The sequence below is a fragment of the Schistocerca cancellata genome, unplaced genomic scaffold (genome assembly GCF_023864275.1).
Source record: "Schistocerca cancellata isolate TAMUIC-IGC-003103 unplaced genomic scaffold, iqSchCanc2.1 HiC_scaffold_601, whole genome shotgun sequence".
Lineage (NCBI taxonomy): Eukaryota > Metazoa > Arthropoda > Insecta > Orthoptera > Acrididae > Schistocerca > Schistocerca cancellata.
The window spans coordinates 114,879-138,187 of NW_026046613.1; the positions used below are offsets into that span (position 1 = coordinate 114,879).

Below are 23,309 nucleotides of genomic sequence, written 5' to 3' on the forward strand. Positions count from 1 at the left end.
TCGTTTTCAAAGTCTTCTTGGCAAACTTGGTTAGCACATTCTCCCTCAAACTGAGTTAATTACTGCATTATCGTACCATTACAGTAGTTTAAACGGTTTAAGGAAGCATCTTTGTCACAACAGAAAGGTAGTTTGAAAATTGGGCTGGCGACATAACAAAAAAAAAAAAACAGGAAGGGAGCCAACAGCACCCGGGTTTCCCAGGCGGTCACCCATCCAAGTACTAGCAGGGCCCGATGATGCTTAACTTCGGTGATCGGACGAGAACCGGTGTATTCATCATGGTATGGCCGTTGGCGCTCATCTAATGTAGGAGCACGGCAGAATTCGCGTTCGGCTTTTCTCCCAACACACAAAATGTTAGTTTTCGGCCGCATTTGACGAAAGCGCTTCCTTCCGCAACCGCCAGTTCCTCGAGGACGGCGCGGGGAGGCGCGCCCGGCGTCCCAGCAGAGTGACGGCCGAATTGGCGGGCGCACCGCCGCGTGTGTGAGACGCACTGCTGCTCGTTGCACCCCCTGTCATTCGCTGGGCGCGTTCAGCCTTCGACACTAGCGGAGGACGCATCTTGTCCCTGGTGTTCAGCGGAGGGCCTGTGCGGGGTGTGGCAGTGTCGTGCTGGAGGGCCCACTGGTAGCGATGTGGGCTTCCTCGCCTCGCCTCGCCTCGCCTCGCCGCGCCTCACACCAGGTGTCTGCGTAGTTTGCAGTGCATTCGCACCATTCCTATCCCTGTCCCTGTCCCCGTCCCGACTTGTCCCGACTTTGCTCGACTGCCGCTCGCTGCCGCTCGGGTCGTGGTCCATATGACAGCGCAAGCACGAAAAACGTCTGCGGGACGAGACGAGACGAGACGAGACGAGACGACTAAGGAATAAATTCGTGGTTACAAATCAAATTTGGAACTCTACATTCCTACACAACAATAGGCGGTGACGTATTTCAGAAATCACCTGCCAATTCGTACTGTTTTGTCGTTTTCAAAGTCTTCTTGGCAAACTTGGTTAGCACATTCTCCCTCAAACTGAGTTAATTACTGCATTATCGTACCATTACAGTAGTTTAAACGGTTTAAGGAAGCATCTTTGTCACAACAGAAAGGTAGTTTGAAAATTGGGCTGGCGACATAACAAAAAAAAAAAAACAGGAAGGGAGCCAACAGCACCCGGGTTTCCCAGGCGGTCACCCATCCAAGTACTAGCAGGGCCCGATGATGCTTAACTTCGGTGATCGGACGAGAACCGGTGTATTCATCATGGTATGGCCGTTGGCGCTCATCTAATGTAGGAGCACGGCAGAATTCGCGTTCGGCTTTTCTCCCAACACACAAAATGTTAGTTTTCGGCCGCATTTGACGAAAGCGCTTCCTTCCGCAACCGCCAGTTCCTCGAGGACGGCGCGGGGAGGCGCGCCCGGCGTCCCAGCAGAGTGACGGCCGAATTGGCGGGCGCACCGCCGCGTGTGTGAGACGCACTGCTGCTCGTTGCACCCCCTGTCATTCGCTGGGCGCGTTCAGCCTTCGACACTAGCGGAGGACGCATCTTGTCCCTGGTGTTCAGCGGAGGGCCTGTGCGGGGTGTGGCAGTGTCGTGCTGGAGGGCCCACTGGTAGCGATGTGGGCTTCCTCGCCTCGCCTCGCCTCGCCTCGCCGCGCCTCACACCAGGTGTCTGCGTAGTTTGCAGTGCATTCGCACCATTCCTATCCCTGTCCCTGTCCCCGTCCCGACTTGTCCCGACTTTGCTCGACTGCCGCTCGCTGCCGCTCGGGTCGTGGTCCATATGACAGCGCAAGCACGAAAAACGTCTGCGGGACGAGACGAGACGAGACGAGACGAGACGACTAAGGAATAAATTCGTGGTTACAAATCAAATTTGGAACTCTACATTCCTACACAACAATAGGCGGTGACGTATTTCAGAAATCACCTGCCAATTCGTACTGTTTTGTCGTTTTCAAAGTCTTCTTGGCAAACTTGGTTAGCACATTCTCCCTCAAACTGAGTTAATTACTGCATTATCGTACCATTACAGTAGTTTAAACGGTTTAAGGAAGCATCTTTGTCACAACAGAAAGGTAGTTTGAAAATTGGGCTGGCGACATAACAAAAAAAAAAAAACAGGAAGGGAGCCAACAGCACCCGGGTTTCCCAGGCGGTCACCCATCCAAGTACTAGCAGGGCCCGATGATGCTTAACTTCGGTGATCGGACGAGAACCGGTGTATTCATCATGGTATGGCCGTTGGCGCTCATCTAATGTAGGAGCACGGCAGAATTCGCGTTCGGCTTTTCTCCCAACACACAAAATGTTAGTTTTCGGCCGCATTTGACGAAAGCGCTTCCTTCCGCAACCGCCAGTTCCTCGAGGACGGCGCGGGGAGGCGCGCCCGGCGTCCCAGCAGAGTGACGGCCGAATTGGCGGGCGCACCGCCGCGTGTGTGAGACGCACTGCTGCTCGTTGCACCCCCTGTCATTCGCTGGGCGCGTTCAGCCTTCGACACTAGCGGAGGACGCATCTTGTCCCTGGTGTTCAGCGGAGGGCCTGTGCGGGGTGTGGCAGTGTCGTGCTGGAGGGCCCACTGGTAGCGATGTGGGCTTCCTCGCCTCGCCTCGCCTCGCCTCGCCGCGCCTCACACCAGGTGTCTGCGTAGTTTGCAGTGCATTCGCACCATTCCTATCCCTGTCCCTGTCCCCGTCCCGACTTGTCCCGACTTTGCTCGACTGCCGCTCGCTGCCGCTCGGGTCGTGGTCCATATGACAGCGCAAGCACGAAAAACGTCTGCGGGACGAGACGAGACGAGACGAGACGAGACGACTAAGGAATAAATTCGTGGTTACAAATCAAATTTGGAACTCTACATTCCTACACAACAATAGGCGGTGACGTATTTCAGAAATCACCTGCCAATTCGTACTGTTTTGTCGTTTTCAAAGTCTTCTTGGCAAACTTGGTTAGCACATTCTCCCTCAAACTGAGTTAATTACTGCATTATCGTACCATTACAGTAGTTTAAACGGTTTAAGGAAGCATCTTTGTCACAACAGAAAGGTAGTTTGAAAATTGGGCTGGCGACATAACAAAAAAAAAAAAACAGGAAGGGAGCCAACAGCACCCGGGTTTCCCAGGCGGTCACCCATCCAAGTACTAGCAGGGCCCGATGATGCTTAACTTCGGTGATCGGACGAGAACCGGTGTATTCATCATGGTATGGCCGTTGGCGCTCATCTAATGTAGGAGCACGGCAGAATTCGCGTTCGGCTTTTCTCCCAACACACAAAATGTTAGTTTTCGGCCGCATTTGACGAAAGCGCTTCCTTCCGCAACCGCCAGTTCCTCGAGGACGGCGCGGGGAGGCGCGCCCGGCGTCCCAGCAGAGTGACGGCCGAATTGGCGGGCGCACCGCCGCGTGTGTGAGACGCACTGCTGCTCGTTGCACCCCCTGTCATTCGCTGGGCGCGTTCAGCCTTCGACACTAGCGGAGGACGCATCTTGTCCCTGGTGTTCAGCGGAGGGCCTGTGCGGGGTGTGGCAGTGTCGTGCTGGAGGGCCCACTGGTAGCGATGTGGGCTTCCTCGCCTCGCCTCGCCTCGCCTCGCCGCGCCTCACACCAGGTGTCTGCGTAGTTTGCAGTGCATTCGCACCATTCCTATCCCTGTCCCTGTCCCCGTCCCGACTTGTCCCGACTTTGCTCGACTGCCGCTCGCTGCCGCTCGGGTCGTGGTCCATATGACAGCGCAAGCACGAAAAACGTCTGCGGGACGAGACGAGACGAGACGAGACGAGACGACTAAGGAATAAATTCGTGGTTACAAATCAAATTTGGAACTCTACATTCCTACACAACAATAGGCGGTGACGTATTTCAGAAATCACCTGCCAATTCGTACTGTTTTGTCGTTTTCAAAGTCTTCTTGGCAAACTTGGTTAGCACATTCTCCCTCAAACTGAGTTAATTACTGCATTATCGTACCATTACAGTAGTTTAAACGGTTTAAGGAAGCATCTTTGTCACAACAGAAAGGTAGTTTGAAAATTGGGCTGGCGACATAACAAAAAAAAAAAAACAGGAAGGGAGCCAACAGCACCCGGGTTTCCCAGGCGGTCACCCATCCAAGTACTAGCAGGGCCCGATGATGCTTAACTTCGGTGATCGGACGAGAACCGGTGTATTCATCATGGTATGGCCGTTGGCGCTCATCTAATGTAGGAGCACGGCAGAATTCGCGTTCGGCTTTTCTCCCAACACACAAAATGTTAGTTTTCGGCCGCATTTGACGAAAGCGCTTCCTTCCGCAACCGCCAGTTCCTCGAGGACGGCGCGGGGAGGCGCGCCCGGCGTCCCAGCAGAGTGACGGCCGAATTGGCGGGCGCACCGCCGCGTGTGTGAGACGCACTGCTGCTCGTTGCACCCCCTGTCATTCGCTGGGCGCGTTCAGCCTTCGACACTAGCGGAGGACGCATCTTGTCCCTGGTGTTCAGCGGAGGGCCTGTGCGGGGTGTGGCAGTGTCGTGCTGGAGGGCCCACTGGTAGCGATGTGGGCTTCCTCGCCTCGCCTCGCCTCGCCTCGCCGCGCCTCACACCAGGTGTCTGCGTAGTTTGCAGTGCATTCGCACCATTCCTATCCCTGTCCCTGTCCCCGTCCCGACTTGTCCCGACTTTGCTCGACTGCCGCTCGCTGCCGCTCGGGTCGTGGTCCATATGACAGCGCAAGCACGAAAAACGTCTGCGGGACGAGACGAGACGAGACGAGACGAGACGACTAAGGAATAAATTCGTGGTTACAAATCAAATTTGGAACTCTACATTCCTACACAACAATAGGCGGTGACGTATTTCAGAAATCACCTGCCGATTCGTACTGTTTTGTCGTTTTCAAAGTCTTCTTGGCAAACTTGGTTAGCACATTCTCCCTCAAACTGAGTTAATTACTGCATTTTCGTACCATTACAGTAGTTTAAAAGGCTTAAGGAAGCATCTTTGTCACAACAGAAACGTAGTTTGAAAATTGGGCTGGCAACATAACAAAAAAAAAAAAAACGGGAAGGGAGCCAACAGCACCCGGGTTGACCCAGGCGGTCACCCATCCAAGTACTAGCCGGGCATGATGATGCTTAACTTCGGTGGTCGGACGAGAACCGGTGTATTCATCATGGTATCGCCGTTGGCGCTCATCTAATGTAGGAGCACGGCAGAATTCGCGTTCGGCTTTTCTCCCAACACACAAAATGTTAGTTTTCGGCCGCATTTGACGAAAGCGCTTCCTTCCGCAACCGCCAGTTCCTCGAGGACGGCGCGGGGAGGCGCGCCCGGCGACCCAGCAGAGTGACGGCCGAATTGGCGGGCGCACCGCCGCGTGTGTGAGACGCACTGCTGCTCGTTGCACCCCCTGTCATTCGCTGGGCGCGTTCAGCCTTCGACACTAGCGGAGGACGCATCTTGTCCCTGGTGTTCAGCGGAGGGCCTGTGCGGGGTGTGGCAGTGTCGTGCTGGAGGGCCCACTGGTAGCGATGTGGGCTTCCTCGCCTCGCCTCGCCTCGCCTCGCCGCGCCTCACACCAGGTGTCTGCGTAGTTTGCAGTGCATTCGCACCATTCCTATCCCTGTCCCTGTCCCCGTCCCGACTTGTCCCGACTTTGCTCGACTGCCGCTCGCTGCCGCTCGGGTCGTGGTCCATATGACAGCGCAAGCACGAAAAACGTCTGCGGGACGAGACGAGACGAGACGAGACGAGACGACTAAGGAATAAATTCGTGGTTACAAATCAAATTTGGAACTCTACATTCCTACACAACAATAGGCGGTGACGTATTTCAGAAATCACCTGCCAATTCGTACTGTTTTGTCGTTTTCAAAGTCTTCTTGGCAAACTTGGTTAGCACATTCTCCCTCAAACTGAGTTAATTACTGCATTATCGTACCATTACAGTAGTTTAAACGGTTTAAGGAAGCATCTTTGTCACAACAGAAAGGTAGTTTGAAAATTGGGCTGGCGACATAACAAAAAAAAAAAAACAGGAAGGGAGCCAACAGCACCCGGGTTTCCCAGGCGGTCACCCATCCAAGTACTAGCAGGGCCCGATGATGCTTAACTTCGGTGATCGGACGAGAACCGGTGTATTCATCATGGTATGGCCGTTGGCGCTCATCTAATGTAGGAGCACGGCAGAATTCGCGTTCGGCTTTTCTCCCAACACACAAAATGTTAGTTTTCGGCCGCATTTGACGAAAGCGCTTCCTTCCGCAACCGCCAGTTCCTCGAGGACGGCGCGGGGAGGCGCGCCCGGCGTCCCAGCAGAGTGACGGCCGAATTGGCGGGCGCACCGCCGCGTGTGTGAGACGCACTGCTGCTCGTTGCACCCCCTGTCATTCGCTGGGCGCGTTCAGCCTTCGACACTAGCGGAGGACGCATCTTGTCCCTGGTGTTCAGCGGAGGGCCTGTGCGGGGTGTGGCAGTGTCGTGCTGGAGGGCCCACTGGTAGCGATGTGGGCTTCCACGCCTCGCCTCGCCTCGCCTCGCCGCGCCTCACACCAGGTGTCTGCGTAGTTTGCAGTGCATTCGCACCATTCCTATCCCTGTCCCTGTCCCCGTCCCGACTTGTCCCGACTTTGCTCGACTGCCGCTCGCTGCCGCTCGGGTCGTGGTCCATATGACAGCGCAAGCACGAAAAACGTCTGCGGGACGAGACGAGACGAGACGAGACGAGACGACTAAGGAATAAATTCGTGGTTACAAATCAAATTTGGAACTCTACATTCCTACACAACAATAGGCGGTGACGTATTTCAGAAATCACCTGCCGATTCGTACTGTTTTGTCGTTTTCAAAGTCTTCTTGGCAAACTTGGTTAGCACATTCTCCCTCAAACTGAGTTAATTACTGCATTTTCGTACCATTACAGTAGTTTAAAAGGCTTAAGGAAGCATCTTTGTCACAACAGAAACGTAGTTTGAAAATTGGGCTGGCAACATAACAAAAAAAAAAAAACGGGAAGGGAGCCAACAGCACCCGGGTTGACCCAGGCGGTCACCCATCCAAGTACTAGCCGGGCATGATGATGCTTAACTTCGGTGGTCGGACGAGAACCGGTGTATTCATCATGGTATCGCCGTTGGCGCTCATCTAATGTAGGAGCACGGCAGAATTCGCGTTCGGCTTTTCTCCCAACACACAAAATGTTAGTTTTCGGCCGCATTTGACGAAAGCGCTTCCTTCCGCAACCGCCAGTTCCTCGAGGACGGCGCGGGGAGGCGCGCCCGGCGACCCAGCAGAGTGACGGCCGAATTGGCGGGCGCACCGCCGCGTGTGTGAGACGCACTGCTGCTCGTTGCACCCCCTGTCATTCGCTGGGCGCGTTCAGCCTTCGACACTAGCGGAGGACGCATCTTGTCCCTGGTGTTCAGCGGAGGGCCTGTGCGGGGTGTGGCAGTGTCGTGCTGGAGGGCCCACTGGTAGCGATGTGGGCTTCCTCGCCTCGCCTCGCCTCGCCTCGCCGCGCCTCACACCAGGTGTCTGCGTAGTTTGCAGTGCATTCGCACCATTCCTATCCCTGTCCCTGTCCCCGTCCCGACTTGTCCCGACTTTGCTCGACTGCCGCTCGCTGCCGCTCGGGTCGTGGTCCATATGACAGCGCAAGCACGAAAAACGTCTGCGGGACGAGACGAGACGAGACGAGACGAGACGACTAAGGAATAAATTCGTGGTTACAAATCAAATTTGGAACTCTACATTCCTACACAACAATAGGCGGTGACGTATTTCAGAAATCACCTGCCAATTCGTACTGTTTTGTCGTTTTCAAAGTCTTCTTGGCAAACTTGGTTAGCACATTCTCCCTCAAACTGAGTTAATTACTGCATTATCGTACCATTACAGTAGTTTAAACGGTTTAAGGAAGCATCTTTGTCACAACAGAAAGGTAGTTTGAAAATTGGGCTGGCGACATAACAAAAAAAAAAAAACAGGAAGGGAGCCAACAGCACCCGGGTTTCCCAGGCGGTCACCCATCCAAGTACTAGCAGGGCCCGATGATGCTTAACTTCGGTGATCGGACGAGAACCGGTGTATTCATCATGGTATGGCCGTTGGCGCTCATCTAATGTAGGAGCACGGCAGAATTCGCGTTCGGCTTTTCTCCCAACACACAAAATGTTAGTTTTCGGCCGCATTTGACGAAAGCGCTTCCTTCCGCAACCGCCAGTTCCTCGAGGACGGCGCGGGGAGGCGCGCCCGGCGTCCCAGCAGAGTGACGGCCGAATTGGCGGGCGCACCGCCGCGTGTGTGAGACGCACTGCTGCTCGTTGCACCCCCTGTCATTCGCTGGGCGCGTTCAGCCTTCGACACTAGCGGAGGACGCATCTTGTCCCTGGTGTTCAGCGGAGGGCCTGTGCGGGGTGTGGCAGTGTCGTGCTGGAGGGCCCACTGGTAGCGATGTGGGCTTCCACGCCTCGCCTCGCCTCGCCTCGCCTCGCCGCGCCTCACACCAGGTGTCTGCGTAGTTTGCAGTGCATTCGCACCATTCCTATCCCTGTCCCTGTCCCCGTCCCGACTTGTCCCGACTTTGCTCGACTGCCGCTCGCTGCCGCTCGGGTCGTGGTCCATATGACAGCGCAAGCACGAAAAACGTCTGCGGGACGAGACGAGACGAGACGAGACGAGACGACTAAGGAATAAATTCGTGGTTACAAATCAAATTTGGAACTCTACATTCCTACACAACAATAGGCGGTGACGTATTTCAGAAATCACCTGCCGATTCGTACTGTTTTGTCGTTTTCAAAGTCTTCTTGGCAAACTTGGTTAGCACATTCTCCCTCAAACTGAGTTAATTACTGCATTTTCGTACCATTACAGTAGTTTAAAAGGCTTAAGGAAGCATCTTTGTCCCAACAGAAACGTAGTTTGAAAATTGGGCTGGCAACATAACAAAAAAAAAAAAACGGGAAGGGAGCCAACAGCACCCGGGTTGACCCAGGCGGTCACCCATCCAAGTACTAGCCGGGCATGATGATGCTTAACTTCGGTGGTCGGACGAGAACCGGTGTATTCATCATGGTATCGCCGTTGGCGCTCATCTAATGTAGGAGCACGGCAGAATTCGCGTTCGGCTTTTCTCCCAACACACAAAATGTTAGTTTTCGGCCGCATTTGACGAAAGCGCTTCCTTCCGCAACCGCCAGTTCCTCGAGGACGGCGCGGGGAGGCGCGCCCGGCGTCCCAGCAGAGTGACGGCCGAATTGGCGGGCGCACCGCCGCGTGTGTGAGACGCACTGCTGCTCGTTGCACCCCCTGTCATTCGCTGGGCGCGTTCAGCCTTCGACACTAGCGGAGGACGCATCTTGTCCCTGGTGTTCAGCGGAGGGCCTGTGCGGGGTGTGGCAGTGTCGTGCTGGAGGGCCCACTGGTAGCGATGTGGGCTTCCTCGCCTCGCCTCGCCTCGCCTCGCCGCGCCTCACACCAGGTGTCTGCGTAGTTTGCAGTGCATTCGCACCATTCCTATCCCTGTCCCTGTCCCCGTCCCGACTTGTCCCGACTTTGCTCGACTGCCGCTCGCTGCCGCTCGGGTCGTGGTCCATATGACAGCGCAAGCACGAAAAACGTCTGCGGGACGAGACGAGACGAGACGAGACGAGACGACTAAGGAATAAATTCGTGGTTACAAATCAAATTTGGAACTCTACATTCCTACACAACAATAGGCGGTGACGTATTTCAGAAATCACCTGCCAATTCGTACTGTTTTGTCGTTTTCAAAGTCTTCTTGGCAAACTTGGTTAGCACATTCTCCCTCAAACTGAGTTAATTACTGCATTATCGTACCATTACAGTAGTTTAAACGGTTTAAGGAAGCATCTTTGTCACAACAGAAAGGTAGTTTGAAAATTGGGCTGGCGACATAACAAAAAAAAAAAACAGGAAGGGAGCCAACAGCACCCGGGTTTCCCAGGCGGTCACCCATCCAAGTACTAGCAGGGCCCGATGATGCTTAACTTCGGTGATCGGACGAGAACCGGTGTATTCATCATGGTATGGCCGTTGGCGCTCATCTAATGTAGGAGCACGGCAGAATTCGCGTTCGGCTTTTCTCCCAACACACAAAATGTTAGTTTTCGGCCGCATTTGACGAAAGCGCTTCCTTCCGCAACCGCCAGTTCCTCGAGGACGGCGCGGGGAGGCGCGCCCGGCGTCCCAGCAGAGTGACGGCCGAATTGGCGGGCGCACCGCCGCGTGTGTGAGACGCACTGCTGCTCGTTGCACCCCCTGTCATTCGCTGGGCGCGTTCAGCCTTCGACACTAGCGGAGGACGCATCTTGTCCCTGGTGTTCAGCGGAGGGCCTGTGCGGGGTGTGGCAGTGTCGTGCTGGAGGGCCCACTGGTAGCGATGTGGGCTTCCACGCCTCGCCTCGCCTCGCCTCGCCTCGCCGCGCCTCACACCAGGTGTCTGCGTAGTTTGCAGTGCATTCGCACCATTCCTATCCCTGTCCCTGTCCCCGTCCCGACTTGTCCCGACTTTGCTCGACTGCCGCTCGCTGCCGCTCGGGTCGTGGTCCATATGACAGCGCAAGCACGAAAAACGTCTGCGGGACGAGACGAGACGAGACGAGACGAGACGACTAAGGAATAAATTCGTGGTTACAAATCAAATTTGGAACTCTACATTCCTACACAACAATAGGCGGTGACGTATTTCAGAAATCACCTGCCGATTCGTACTGTTTTGTCGTTTTCAAAGTCTTCTTGGCAAACTTGGTTAGCACATTCTCCCTCAAACTGAGTTAATTACTGCATTTTCGTACCATTACAGTAGTTTAAAAGGCTTAAGGAAGCATCTTTGTCCCAACAGAAACGTAGTTTGAAAATTGGGCTGGCAACATAACAAAAAAAAAAAAACGGGAAGGGAGCCAACAGCACCCGGGTTGACCCAGGCGGTCACCCATCCAAGTACTAGCCGGGCATGATGATGCTTAACTTCGGTGGTCGGACGAGAACCGGTGTATTCATCATGGTATCGCCGTTGGCGCTCATCTAATGTAGGAGCACGGCAGAATTCGCGTTCGGCTTTTCTCCCAACACACAAAATGTTAGTTTTCGGCCGCATTTGACGAAAGCGCTTCCTTCCGCAACCGCCAGTTCCTCGAGGACGGCGCGGGGAGGCGCGCCCGGCGTCCCAGCAGAGTGACGGCCGAATTGGCGGGCGCACCGCCGCGTGTGTGAGACGCACTGCTGCTCGTTGCACCCCCTGTCATTCGCTGGGCGCGTTCAGCCTTCGACACTAGCGGAGGACGCATCTTGTCCCTGGTGTTCAGCGGAGGGCCTGTGCGGGGTGTGGCAGTGTCGTGCTGGAGGGCCCACTGGTAGCGATGTGGGCTTCCTCGCCTCGCCTCGCCTCGCCTCGCCGCGCCTCACACCAGGTGTCTGCGTAGTTTGCAGTGCATTCGCACCATTCCTATCCCTGTCCCTGTCCCCGTCCCGACTTGTCCCGACTTTGCTCGACTGCCGCTCGCTGCCGCTCGGGTCGTGGTCCATATGACAGCGCAAGCACGAAAAACGTCTGCGGGACGAGACGAGACGAGACGAGACGAGACGACTAAGGAATAAATTCGTGGTTACAAATCAAATTTGGAACTCTACATTCCTACACAACAATAGGCGGTGACGTATTTCAGAAATCACCTGCCAATTCGTACTGTTTTGTCGTTTTCAAAGTCTTCTTGGCAAACTTGGTTAGCACATTCTCCCTCAAACTGAGTTAATTACTGCATTATCGTACCATTACAGTAGTTTAAACGGTTTAAGGAAGCATCTTTGTCACAACAGAAAGGTAGTTTGAAAATTGGGCTGGCGACATAACAAAAAAAAAAAAACAGGAAGGGAGCCAACAGCACCCGGGTTTCCCAGGCGGTCACCCATCCAAGTGCTAGCAGGGCCCGATGATGCTTAACTTCGGTGATCGGACGAGAACCGGTGTATTCATCATGGTATCGCCGTTGGCGCTCATCTAATGTAGGAGCACGGCAGAATTCGCGTTCGGCTTTTCTCCCAACACACAAAATGTTAGTTTTCGGCCGCATTTGACGAAAGCGCTTCCTTCCGCAACCGCCAGTTCCTCGAGGACGGCGCGGGGAGGCGCGCCCGGCGTCCCAGCAGAGTGACGGCCGAATTGGCGGGCGCACCGCCGCGTGTGTGAGACGCACTGCTGCTCGTTGCACCCCCTGTCATTCGCTGGGCGCGTTCAGCCTTCGACACTAGCGGAGGACGCATCTTGTCCCTGGTGTTCAGCGGAGGGCCTGTGCGGGGTGTGGCAGTGTCGTGCTGGAGGGCCCACTGGTAGCGATGTGGGCTTCCACGCCTCGCCTCGCCTCGCCTCGCCTCGCCGCGCCTCACACCAGGTGTCTGCGTAGTTTGCAGTGCATTCGCACCATTCCTATCCCTGTCCCTGTCCCCGTCCCGACTTGTCCCGACTTTGCTCGACTGCCGCTCGCTGCCGCTCGGGTCGTGGTCCATATGACAGCGCAAGCACGAAAAACGTCTGCGGGACGAGACGAGACGAGACGAGACGAGACGACTAAGGAATAAATTCGTGGTTACAAATCAAATTTGGAACTCTACATTCCTACACAACAATAGGCGGTGACGTATTTCAGAAATCACCTGCCGATTCGTACTGTTTTGTCGTTTTCAAAGTCTTCTTGGCAAACTTGGTTAGCACATTCTCCCTCAAACTGAGTTAATTACTGCATTTTCGTACCATTACAGTAGTTTAAAAGGCTTAAGGAAGCATCTTTGTCCCAACAGAAACGTAGTTTGAAAATTGGGCTGGCAACATAACAAAAAAAAAAAAACGGGAAGGGAGCCAACAGCACCCGGGTTGACCCAGGCGGTCACCCATCCAAGTACTAGCCGGGCATGATGATGCTTAACTTCGGTGGTCGGACGAGAACCGGTGTATTCATCATGGTATCGCCGTTGGCGCTCATCTAATGTAGGAGCACGGCAGAATTCGCGTTCGGCTTTTCTCCCAACACACAAAATGTTAGTTTTCGGCCGCATTTGACGAAAGCGCTTCCTTCCGCAACCGCCAGTTCCTCGAGGACGGCGCGGGGAGGCGCGCCCGGCGTCCCAGCAGAGTGACGGCCGAATTGGCGGGCGCACCGCCGCGTGTGTGAGACGCACTGCTGCTCGTTGCACCCCCTGTCATTCGCTGGGCGCGTTCAGCCTTCGACACTAGCGGAGGACGCATCTTGTCCCTGGTGTTCAGCGGAGGGCCTGTGCGGGGTGTGGCAGTGTCGTGCTGGAGGGCCCACTGGTAGCGATGTGGGCTTCCTCGCCTCGCCTCGCCTCGCCTCGCCGCGCCTCACACCAGGTGTCTGCGTAGTTTGCAGTGCATTCGCACCATTCCTATCCCTGTCCCTGTCCCCGTCCCGACTTGTCCCGACTTTGCTCGACTGCCGCTCGCTGCCGCTCGGGTCGTGGTCCATATGACAGCGCAAGCACGAAAAACGTCTGCGGGACGAGACGAGACGAGACGAGACGAGACGACTAAGGAATAAATTCGTGGTTACAAATCAAATTTGGAACTCTACATTCCTACACAACAATAGGCGGTGACGTATTTCAGAAATCACCTGCCAATTCGTACTGTTTTGTCGTTTTCAAAGTCTTCTTGGCAAACTTGGTTAGCACATTCTCCCTCAAACTGAGTTAATTACTGCATTATCGTACCATTACAGTAGTTTAAACGGTTTAAGGAAGCATCTTTGTCACAACAGAAAGGTAGTTTGAAAATTGGGCTGGCGACATAACAAAAAAAAAAAAACAGGAAGGGAGCCAACAGCACCCGGGTTTCCCAGGCGGTCACCCATCCAAGTACTAGCAGGGCCCGATGATGCTTAACTTCGGTGATCGGACGAGAACCGGTGTATTCATCATGGTATCGCCGTTGGCGCTCATCTAATGTAGGAGCACGGCAGAATTCGCGTTCGGCTTTTCTCCCAACACACAAAATGTTAGTTTTCGGCCGCATTTGACGAAAGCGCTTCCTTCCGCAACCGCCAGTTCCTCGAGGACGGCGCGGGGAGGCGCGCCCGGCGTCCCAGCAGAGTGACGGCCGAATTGGCGGGCGCACCGCCGCGTGTGTGAGACGCACTGCTGCTCGTTGCACCCCCTGTCATTCGCTGGGCGCGTTCAGCCTTCGACACTAGCGGAGGACGCATCTTGTCCCTGGTGTTCAGCGGAGGGCCTGTGCGGGGTGTGGCAGTGTCGTGCTGGAGGGCCCACTGGTAGCGATGTGGGCTTCCACGCCTCGCCTCGCCTCGCCTCGCCTCGCCGCGCCTCACACCAGGTGTCTGCGTAGTTTGCAGTGCATTCGCACCATTCCTATCCCTGTCCCTGTCCCCGTCCCGACTTGTCCCGACTTTGCTCGACTGCCGCTCGCTGCCGCTCGGGTCGTGGTCCATATGACAGCGCAAGCACGAAAAACGTCTGCGGGACGAGACGAGACGAGACGAGACGAGACGACTAAGGAATAAATTCGTGGTTACAAATCAAATTTGGAACTCTACATTCCTACACAACAATAGGCGGTGACGTATTTCAGAAATCACCTGCCGATTCGTACTGTTTTGTCGTTTTCAAAGTCTTCTTGGCAAACTTGGTTAGCACATTCTCCCTCAAACTGAGTTAATTACTGCATTTTCGTACCATTACAGTAGTTTAAAAGGCTTAAGGAAGCATCTTTGTCCCAACAGAAACGTAGTTTGAAAATTGGGCTGGCAACATAACAAAAAAAAAAAAACGGGAAGGGAGCCAACAGCACCCGGGTTGACCCAGGCGGTCACCCATCCAAGTACTAGCCGGGCATGATGATGCTTAACTTCGGTGGTCGGACGAGAACCGGTGTATTCATCATGGTATCGCCGTTGGCGCTCATCTAATGTAGGAGCACGGCAGAATTCGCGTTCGGCTTTTCTCCCAACACACAAAATGTTAGTTTTCGGCCGCATTTGACGAAAGCGCTTCCTTCCGCAACCGCCAGTTCCTCGAGGACGGCGCGGGGAGGCGCGCCCGGCGTCCCAGCAGAGTGACGGCCGAATTGGCGGGCGCACCGCCGCGTGTGTGAGACGCACTGCTGCTCGTTGCACCCCCTGTCATTCGCTGGGCGCGTTCAGCCTTCGACACTAGCGGAGGACGCATCTTGTCCCTGGTGTTCAGCGGAGGGCCTGTGCGGGGTGTGGCAGTGTCGTGCTGGAGGGCCCACTGGTAGCGATGTGGGCTTCCACGCCTCGCCTCGCCTCGCCTCGCCTCGCCGCGCCTCACACCAGGTGTCTGCGTAGTTTGCAGTGCATTCGCACCATTCCTATCCCTGTCCCTGTCCCCGTCCCGACTTGTCCCGACTTTGCTCGACTGCCGCTCGCTGCCGCTCGGGTCGTGGTCCATATGACAGCGCAAGCACGAAAAACGTCTGCGGGACGAGACGAGACGAGACGAGACGAGACGACTAAGGAATAAATTCGTGGTTACAAATCAAATTTGGAACTCTACATTCCTACACAACAATAGGCGGTGACGTATTTCAGAAATCACCTGCCGATTCGTACTGTTTTGTCGTTTTCAAAGTCTTCTTGGCAAACTTGGTTAGCACATTCTCCCTCAAACTGAGTTAATTACTGCATTTTCGTACCATTACAGTAGTTTAAAAGGCTTAAGGAAGCATCTTTGTCCCAACAGAAACGTAGTTTGAAAATTGGGCTGGCAACATAACAAAAAAAAAAAAACGGGAAGGGAGCCAACAGCACCCGGGTTGACCCAGGCGGTCACCCATCCAAGTACTAGCCGGGCATGATGATGCTTAACTTCGGTGGTCGGACGAGAACCGGTGTATTCATCATGGTATCGCCGTTGGCGCTCATCTAATGTAGGAGCACGGCAGAATTCGCGTTCGGCTTTTCTCCCAACACACAAAATGTTAGTTTTCGGCCGCATTTGACGAAAGCGCTTCCTTCCGCAACCGCCAGTTCCTCGAGGACGGCGCGGGGAGGCGCGCCCGGCGTCCCAGCAGAGTGACGGCCGAATTGGCGGGCGCACCGCCGCGTGTGTGAGACGCACTGCTGCTCGTTGCACCCCCTGTCATTCGCTGGGCGCGTTCAGCCTTCGACACTAGCGGAGGACGCATCTTGTCCCTGGTGTTCAGCGGAGGGCCTGTGCGGGGTGTGGCAGTGTCGTGCTGGAGGGCCCACTGGTAGCGATGTGGGCTTCCTCGCCTCGCCTCGCCTCGCCTCGCCGCGCCTCACACCAGGTGTCTGCGTAGTTTGCAGTGCATTCGCACCATTCCTATCCCTGTCCCTGTCCCCGTCCCGACTTGTCCCGACTTTGCTCGACTGCCGCTCGCTGCCGCTCGGGTCGTGGTCCATATGACAGCGCAAGCACGAAAAACGTCTGCGGGACGAGACGAGACGAGACGAGACGAGACGACTAAGGAATAAATTCGTGGTTACAAATCAAATTTGGAACTCTACATTCCTACACAACAATAGGCGGTGACGTATTTCAGAAATCACCTGCCAATTCGTACTGTTTTGTCGTTTTCAAAGTCTTCTTGGCAATCTTGGTTAGCACATTCTCCCTCAAACTGAGTTAATTACTGCATTATCGTACCATTACAGTAGTTTAAACGGTTTAAGGAAGCATCTTTGTCACAACAGAAAGGTAGTTTGAAAATTGGGCTGGCGACATAACAAAAAAAAAAAAACAGGAAGGGAGCCAACAGCACCCGGGTTTCCCAGGCGGTCACCCATCCAAGTACTAGCAGGGCCCGATGATGCTTAACTTCGGTGATCGGACGAGAACCGGTGTATTCATCATGGTATCGCCGTTGGCGCTCATCTAATGTAGGAGCACGGCAGAATTCGCGTTCGGCTTTTCTCCCAACACACAAAATGTTAGTTTTCGGCCGCATTTGACGAAAGCGCTTCCTTCCGCAACCGCCAGTTCCTCGAGGACGGCGCGGGGAGGCGCGCCCGGCGTCCCAGCAGAGTGACGGCCGAATTGGCGGGCGCACCGCCGCGTGTGTGAGACGCACTGCTGCTCGTTGCACCCCCTGTCATTCGCTGGGCGCGTTCAGCCTTCGACACTAGCGGAGGACGCATCTTGTCCCTGGTGTTCAGCGGAGGGCCTGTGCGGGGTGTGGCAGTGTCGTGCTGGAGGGCCCACTGGTAGCGATGTGGGCTTCCACGCCTCGCCTCGCCTCGCCTCGCCTCGCCGCGCCTCACACCAGGTGTCTGCGTAGTTTGCAGTGCATTCGCACCATTCCTATCCCTGTCCCTGTCCCCGTCCCGACTTGTCCCGACTTTGCTCGACTGCCGCTCGCTGCCGCTCGGGTCGTGGTCCATATGACAGCGCAAGCACGAAAAACGTCTGCGGGACGAGACGAGACGAGACGAGACGAGACGACTAAGGAATAAATTCGTGGTTACAAATCAAATTTGGAACTCTACATTCCTACACAACAATAGGCGGTGACGTATTTCAGAAATCACCTGCCGATTCGTACTGTTTTGTCGTTTTCAAAGTCTTCTTGGCAAACTTGGTTAGCACATTCTCCCTCAAACTGAGTTAATTACTGCATTTTCGTACCATTACAGTAGTTTAAAAGGCTTAAGGAAGCATCTTTGTCCCAACAGAAACGTAGTTTGAAAATTGGGCTGGCAACATAACAAAAAAAAAAAAACGGGAAGGGAGCCAACAGCACCCGGGTTGACCCAGGCGGTCACCCATCCAAGTACTAGCCGGGCATGATGATGCTTAACTTCGGTGGTCGGACGAGAACCGGTGTATTCATCATGGTATCGCCGTTGGCGCTCATCTAATGTAGGAGCACGGCAGAATTCGCGTTCGGCTTTTCTCCCAACACACAAAATGTTAGTTTTCGGCCGCATTTGACGAAAGCGCTTCCTTCCGCAACCGCCAGTTCCTCGAGGACGGCGCGGGGAGGCGCGCCCGGCGTCCCAGCAGAGTGACGGCCGAATTGGCGGGCGCACCGCCGCGTGTGTGAGACGCACTGCTGCTCGTTGCACCCCCTGTCATTCGCTGGGCGCGTTCAGCCTTCGACACTAGCGGAGGACGCATCTTGTCCCTGGTGTTCAGCGGAGGGCCTGTGCGGGGTGTGGCAGTGTCGTGCTGGAGGGCCCACTGGTAGCGATGTGGGCTTCCACGCCTCGCCTCGCCTCGCCTCGCCTCGCCGCGCCTCACACCAGGTGTCTGCGTAGTTTGCAGTGCATTCGCACCATTCCTATCCCTGTCCCTGTCCCCGTCCCGACTTGTCCCGACTTTGCTCGACTGCCGCTCGCTGCCGCTCGGGTCGTGGTCCATATGACAGCGCAAGCACGAAAAACGTCTGCGGGACGAGACGAGACGAGACGAGACGAGACGACTAAGGAATAAATTCGTGGTTACAAATCAAATTTGGAACTCTACATTCCTACACAACAATAGGCGGTGACGTATTTCAGAAATCACCTGCCGATTCGTACTGTTTTGTCGTTTTCAAAGTCTTCTTGGCAAACTTGGTTAGCACATTCTCCCTCAAACTGAGTTAATTACTGCATTTTCGTACCATTACAGTAGTTTAAAAGGCTTAAGGAAGCATCTTTGTCCCAACAGAAACGTAGTTTGAAAATTGGGCTGGCAACATAACAAAAAAAAAAAAACGGGAAGGGAGCCAACAGCACCCGGGTTGACCCAGGCGGTCACCCATCCAAGTACTAGCCGGGCATGATGATGCTTAACTTCGGTGGTCGGACGAGAACCGGTGTATTCATCATGGTATCGCCGTTGGCGCTCATCTAATGTAGGAGCACGGCAGAATTCGCGTTCGGCTTTTCTCCCAACACACAAAATGTTAGTTTTCGGCCGCATTTGACGAAAGCGCTTCCTTCCGCAACCGCCAGTTCCTCGAGGACGGCGCGGGGAGGCGCGCCCGGCGTCCCAGCAGAGTGACGGCCGAATTGGCGGGCGCACCGCCGCGTGTGTGAGACGCACTGCTGCTCGTTGCACCCCCTGTCATTCGCTGGGCGCGTTCAGCCTTCGACACTAGCGGAGGACGCATCTTGTCCCTGGTGTTCAGCGGAGGGCCTGTGCGGGGTGTGGCAGTGTCGTGCTGGAGGGCCCACTGGTAGCGATGTGGGCTTCCACGCCTCGCCTCGCCTCGCCTCGCCTCGCCGCGCCTCACACCAGGTGTCTGCGTAGTTTGCAGTGCATTCGCACCATTCCTATCCCTGTCCCTGTCCCCGTCCCGACTTGTCCCGACTTTGCTCGACTGCCGCTCGCTGCCGCTCGGGTCGTGGTCCATATGACAGCGCAAGCACGAAAAACGTCTGCGGGACGAGACGAGACGAGACGAGACGAGACGACTAAGGAATAAATTCGTGGTTACAAATCAAATTTGGAACTCTACATTCCTACACAACAATAGGCGGTGACGTATTTCAGAAATCACCTGCCGATTCGTACTGTTTTGTCGTTTTCAAAGTCTTCTTGGCAAACTTGGTTAGCACATTCTCCCTCAAACTGAGTTAATTACTGCATTTTCGTACCATTACAGTAGTTTAAAAGGCTTAAGGAAGCATCTTTGTCCCAACAGAAACGTAGTTTGAAAATTGGGCTGGCAACATAACAAAAAAAAAAAAACGGGAAGGGAGCCAACAGCACCCGGGTTGACCCAGGCGGTCACCCATCCAAGTACTAGCCGGGCATGATGATGCTTAACTTCGGTGGTCGGACGAGAACCGGTGTATTCATCATGGTATCGCCGTTGGCGCTCATCTAATGTAGGAGCACGGCAGAATTCGCGTTCGGCTTTTCTCCCAACACACAAAATGTTAGTTTTCGGCCGCATTTGACGAAAGCGCTTCCTTCCGCAACCGCCAGTTCCTCGAGGACGGCGCGGGGAGGCGCGCCCGGCGTCCCAGCAGAGTGACGGCCGAATTGGCGGGCGCACCGCCGCGTGTGTGAGACGCACTGCTGCTCGTTGCACCCCCTGTCATTCGCTGGGCGCGTTCAGCCTTCGACACTAGCGGAGGACGCATCTTGTCCCTGGTGTTCAGCGGAGGGCCTGTGCGGGGTGTGGCAGTGTCGTGCTGGAGGGCCCACTGGTAGCGATGTGGGCTTCCTCGCCTCGCCTCGCCTCGCCTCGCCGCGCCTCACACCAGGTGTCTGCGTAGTTTGCAGTGCATTCGCACCATTCCTATCCCTGTCCCTGTCCCCGTCCCGACTTGTCCCGACTTTGCTCGACTGCCGCTCGCTGCCGCTCGGGTCGTGGTCCATATGACAGCGCAAGCACGAAAAACGTCTGCGGGACGAGACGAGACGAGACGAGACGAGACGACTAAGGAATAAATTCGTGGTTACAAATCAAATTTGGAACTCTACATTCCTACACAACAATAGGCGGTGACGTATTTCAGAAATCACCTGCCAATTCGTACTGTTTTGTCGTTTTCAAAGTCTTCTTGGCAAACTTGGTTAGCACATTCTCCCTCAAACTGAGTTAATTACTGCATTATCGTACCATTACAGTAGTTTAAACGGTTTAAGGAAGCATCTTTGTCACAACAGAAAGGTAGTTTGAAAATTGGGCTGGCGACATAACAAAAAAAAAAAAACAGGAAGGGAGCCAACAGCACCCGGGTTTCCCAGGCGGTCACCCATCCAAGTACTAGCAGGGCCCGATGATGCTTAACTTCGGTGATCGGACGAGAACCGGTGTATTCATCATGGTATCGCCGTTGGCGCTCATCTAATGTAGGAGCACGGCAGAATTCGCGTTCGGCTTTTCTCCCAACACACAAAATGTTAGTTTTCGGCCGCATTTGACGAAAGCGCTTCCTTCCGCAACCGCCAGTTCCTCGAGGACGGCGCGGGGAGGCGCGCCCGGCGTCCCAGCAGAGTGACGGCCGAATTGGCGGGCGCACCGCCGCGTGTGTGAGACGCACTGCTGCTCGTTGCACCCCCTGTCATTCGCTGGGCGCGTTCAGCCTTCGACACTAGCGGAGGACGCATCTTGTCCCTGGTGTTCAGCGGAGGGCCTGTGCGGGGTGTGGCAGTGTCGTGCTGGAGGGCCCACTGGTAGCGATGTGGGCTTCCACGCCTCGCCTCGCCTCGCCTCGCCTCGCCGCGCCTCACACCAGGTGTCTGCGTAGTTTGCAGTGCATTCGCACCATTCCTATCCCTGTCCCTGTCCCCGTCCCGACTTGTCCCGACTTTGCTCGACTGCCGCTCGCTGCCGCTCGGGTCGTGGTCCATATGACAGCGCAAGCACGAAAAACGTCTGCGGGACGAGACGAGACGAGACGAGACGAGACGACTAAGGAATAAATTCGTGGTTACAAATCAAATTTGGAACTCTACATTCCTACACAACAATAGGCGGTGACGTATTTCAGAAATCACCTGCCGATTCGTACTGTTTTGTCGTTTTCAAAGTCTTCTTGGCAAACTTGGTTAGCACATTCTCCCTCAAACTGAGTTAATTACTGCATTTTCGTACCATTACAGTAGTTTAAAAGGCTTAAGGAAGCATCTTTGTCCCAACAGAAACGTAGTTTGAAAATTGGGCTGGCAACATAACAAAAAAAAAAAAACGGGAAGGGAGCCAACAGCACCCGGGTTGACCCAGGCGGTCACCCATCCAAGTACTAGCCGGGCATGATGATGCTTAACTTCGGTGGTCGGACGAGAACCGGTGTATTCATCATGGTATCGCCGTTGGCGCTCATCTAATGTAGGAGCACGGCAGAATTCGCGTTCGGCTTTTCTCCCAACACACAAAATGTTAGTTTTCGGCCGCATTTGACGAAAGCGCTTCCTTCCGCAACCGCCAGTTCCTCGAGGACGGCGCGGGGAGGCGCGCCCGGCGTCCCAGCAGAGTGACGGCCGAATTGGCGGGCGCACCGCCGCGTGTGTGAGACGCACTGCTGCTCGTTGCACCCCCTGTCATTCGCTGGGCGCGTTCAGCCTTCGACACTAGCGGAGGACGCATCTTGTCCCTGGTGTTCAGCGGAGGGCCTGTGCGGGGTGTGGCAGTGTCGTGCTGGAGGGCCCACTGGTAGCGATGTGGGCTTCCTCGCCTCGCCTCGCCTCGCCTCGCCGCGCCTCACACCAGGTGTCTGCGTAGTTTGCAGTGCATTCGCACCATTCCTATCCCTGTCCCTGTCCCCGTCCCGACTTGTCCCGACTTTGCTCGACTGCCGCTCGCTGCCGCTCGGGTCGTGGTCCATATGACAGCGCAAGCACGAAAAACGTCTGCGGGACGAGACGAGACGAGACGAGACGAGACGACTAAGGAATAAATTCGTGGTTACAAATCAAATTTGGAACTCTACATTCCTACACAACAATAGGCGGTGACGTATTTCAGAAATCACCTGCCAATTCGTACTGTTTTGTCGTTTTCAAAGTCTTCTTGGCAAACTTGGTTAGCACATTCTCCCTCAAACTGAGTTAATTACTGCATTATCGTACCATTACAGTAGTTTAAACGGTTTAAGGAAGCATCTTTGTCACAACAGAAAGGTAGTTTGAAAATTGGGCTGGCGACATAACAAAAAAAAAAAAACAGGAAGGGAGCCAACAGCACCCGGGTTTCCCAGGCGGTCACCCATCCAAGTACTAGCAGGGCCCGATGATGCTTAACTTCGGTGATCGGACGAGAACCGGTGTATTCATCATGGTATCGCCGTTGGCGCTCATCTAATGTAGGAGCACGGCAGAATTCGCGTTCGGCTTTTCTCCCAACACACAAAATGTTAGTTTTCGGCCGCATTTGACGAAAGCGCTTCCTTCCGCAACCGCCAGTTCCTCGAGGACGGCGCGGGGAGGCGCGCCCGGCGTCCCAGCAGAGTGACGGCCGAATTGGCGGGCGCACCGCCGCGTGTGTGAGACGCACTGCTGCTCGTTGCACCCCCTGTCATTCGCTGGGCGCGTTCAGCCTTCGACACTAGCGGAGGACGCATCTTGTCCCTGGTGTTCAGCGGAGGGCCTGTGCGGGGTGTGGCAGTGTCGTGCTGGAGGGCCCACTGGTAGCGATGTGGGCTTCCACGCCTCGCCTCGCCTCGCCTCGCCTCGCCGCGCCTCACACCAGGTGTCTGCGTAGTTTGCAGTGCATTCGCACCATTCCTATCCCTGTCCCTGTCCCCGTCCCGACTTGTCCCGACTTTGCTCGACTGCCGCTCGCTGCCGCTCGGGTCGTGGTCCATATGACAGCGCAAGCACGAAAAACGTCTGCGGGACGAGACGAGACGAGACGAGACGAGACGACTA

The 23,309-nt window shown here is 55.0% G+C and overlaps 13 non-coding genes and 11 pseudogenes across 13 annotated transcripts; all 24 read right to left on the minus strand.

Moving 5' to 3' along the window:
• Positions 1–179: 179 nt before the first annotated feature.
• LOC126134450 (5S ribosomal RNA) lies at positions 180–298 on the minus strand. Its single transcript, XR_007527738.1, has one exon. It is a non-coding gene; the product is annotated as a 5S ribosomal RNA (ribosomal RNA).
• An 854-nt stretch (positions 299–1,152) lies between these two features.
• LOC126134451 (5S ribosomal RNA) lies at positions 1,153–1,271 on the minus strand. Its single transcript, XR_007527739.1, has one exon. It is a non-coding gene; the product is annotated as a 5S ribosomal RNA (ribosomal RNA).
• Positions 1,272–2,125: 854 nt separating this feature from the next.
• On the minus strand, positions 2,126–2,244 carry LOC126134453 (5S ribosomal RNA). The gene has a single exon (XR_007527741.1). It is a non-coding gene; the product is annotated as a 5S ribosomal RNA (ribosomal RNA).
• Positions 2,245–3,098: 854 nt separating this feature from the next.
• LOC126134454 (5S ribosomal RNA) lies at positions 3,099–3,217 on the minus strand. Its single transcript, XR_007527742.1, has one exon. It is a non-coding gene; the product is annotated as a 5S ribosomal RNA (ribosomal RNA).
• An 854-nt stretch (positions 3,218–4,071) lies between these two features.
• Positions 4,072–4,190, minus strand: LOC126134456 (5S ribosomal RNA). Its single transcript, XR_007527743.1, has one exon. It is a non-coding gene; the product is annotated as a 5S ribosomal RNA (ribosomal RNA).
• Positions 4,191–5,045: 855 nt separating this feature from the next.
• On the minus strand, positions 5,046–5,165 carry LOC126134398 (5S ribosomal RNA; annotated as a pseudogene).
• An 854-nt stretch (positions 5,166–6,019) lies between these two features.
• Positions 6,020–6,138, minus strand: LOC126134457 (5S ribosomal RNA). Its single transcript, XR_007527744.1, has one exon. It is a non-coding gene; the product is annotated as a 5S ribosomal RNA (ribosomal RNA).
• An 854-nt stretch (positions 6,139–6,992) lies between these two features.
• LOC126134400 (5S ribosomal RNA) lies at positions 6,993–7,112 on the minus strand (annotated as a pseudogene).
• An 854-nt stretch (positions 7,113–7,966) lies between these two features.
• On the minus strand, positions 7,967–8,085 carry LOC126134458 (5S ribosomal RNA). Its single transcript, XR_007527745.1, has one exon. It is a non-coding gene; the product is annotated as a 5S ribosomal RNA (ribosomal RNA).
• Positions 8,086–8,944: 859 nt separating this feature from the next.
• On the minus strand, positions 8,945–9,064 carry LOC126134401 (5S ribosomal RNA; annotated as a pseudogene).
• Positions 9,065–9,917: 853 nt separating this feature from the next.
• LOC126134197 (5S ribosomal RNA) lies at positions 9,918–10,036 on the minus strand. The gene has a single exon (XR_007527609.1). It is a non-coding gene; the product is annotated as a 5S ribosomal RNA (ribosomal RNA).
• Positions 10,037–10,895: 859 nt separating this feature from the next.
• LOC126134402 (5S ribosomal RNA) lies at positions 10,896–11,015 on the minus strand (annotated as a pseudogene).
• An 854-nt stretch (positions 11,016–11,869) lies between these two features.
• Positions 11,870–11,988, minus strand: LOC126134303 (5S ribosomal RNA). Its single transcript, XR_007527705.1, has one exon. It is a non-coding gene; the product is annotated as a 5S ribosomal RNA (ribosomal RNA).
• Positions 11,989–12,847: 859 nt separating this feature from the next.
• On the minus strand, positions 12,848–12,967 carry LOC126134403 (5S ribosomal RNA; annotated as a pseudogene).
• An 854-nt stretch (positions 12,968–13,821) lies between these two features.
• LOC126134226 (5S ribosomal RNA) lies at positions 13,822–13,940 on the minus strand. Its single transcript, XR_007527635.1, has one exon. It is a non-coding gene; the product is annotated as a 5S ribosomal RNA (ribosomal RNA).
• An 859-nt stretch (positions 13,941–14,799) lies between these two features.
• On the minus strand, positions 14,800–14,919 carry LOC126134404 (5S ribosomal RNA; annotated as a pseudogene).
• An 859-nt stretch (positions 14,920–15,778) lies between these two features.
• On the minus strand, positions 15,779–15,898 carry LOC126134405 (5S ribosomal RNA; annotated as a pseudogene).
• An 854-nt stretch (positions 15,899–16,752) lies between these two features.
• LOC126134228 (5S ribosomal RNA) lies at positions 16,753–16,871 on the minus strand. The gene has a single exon (XR_007527637.1). It is a non-coding gene; the product is annotated as a 5S ribosomal RNA (ribosomal RNA).
• Positions 16,872–17,730: 859 nt separating this feature from the next.
• On the minus strand, positions 17,731–17,850 carry LOC126134406 (5S ribosomal RNA; annotated as a pseudogene).
• Positions 17,851–18,709: 859 nt separating this feature from the next.
• On the minus strand, positions 18,710–18,829 carry LOC126134407 (5S ribosomal RNA; annotated as a pseudogene).
• Positions 18,830–19,688: 859 nt separating this feature from the next.
• Positions 19,689–19,808, minus strand: LOC126134408 (5S ribosomal RNA; annotated as a pseudogene).
• An 854-nt stretch (positions 19,809–20,662) lies between these two features.
• Positions 20,663–20,781, minus strand: LOC126134229 (5S ribosomal RNA). Its single transcript, XR_007527638.1, has one exon. It is a non-coding gene; the product is annotated as a 5S ribosomal RNA (ribosomal RNA).
• An 859-nt stretch (positions 20,782–21,640) lies between these two features.
• On the minus strand, positions 21,641–21,760 carry LOC126134411 (5S ribosomal RNA; annotated as a pseudogene).
• Positions 21,761–22,614: 854 nt separating this feature from the next.
• On the minus strand, positions 22,615–22,733 carry LOC126134230 (5S ribosomal RNA). The gene has a single exon (XR_007527639.1). It is a non-coding gene; the product is annotated as a 5S ribosomal RNA (ribosomal RNA).
• Positions 22,734–23,309: the final 576 nt, after the last annotated feature.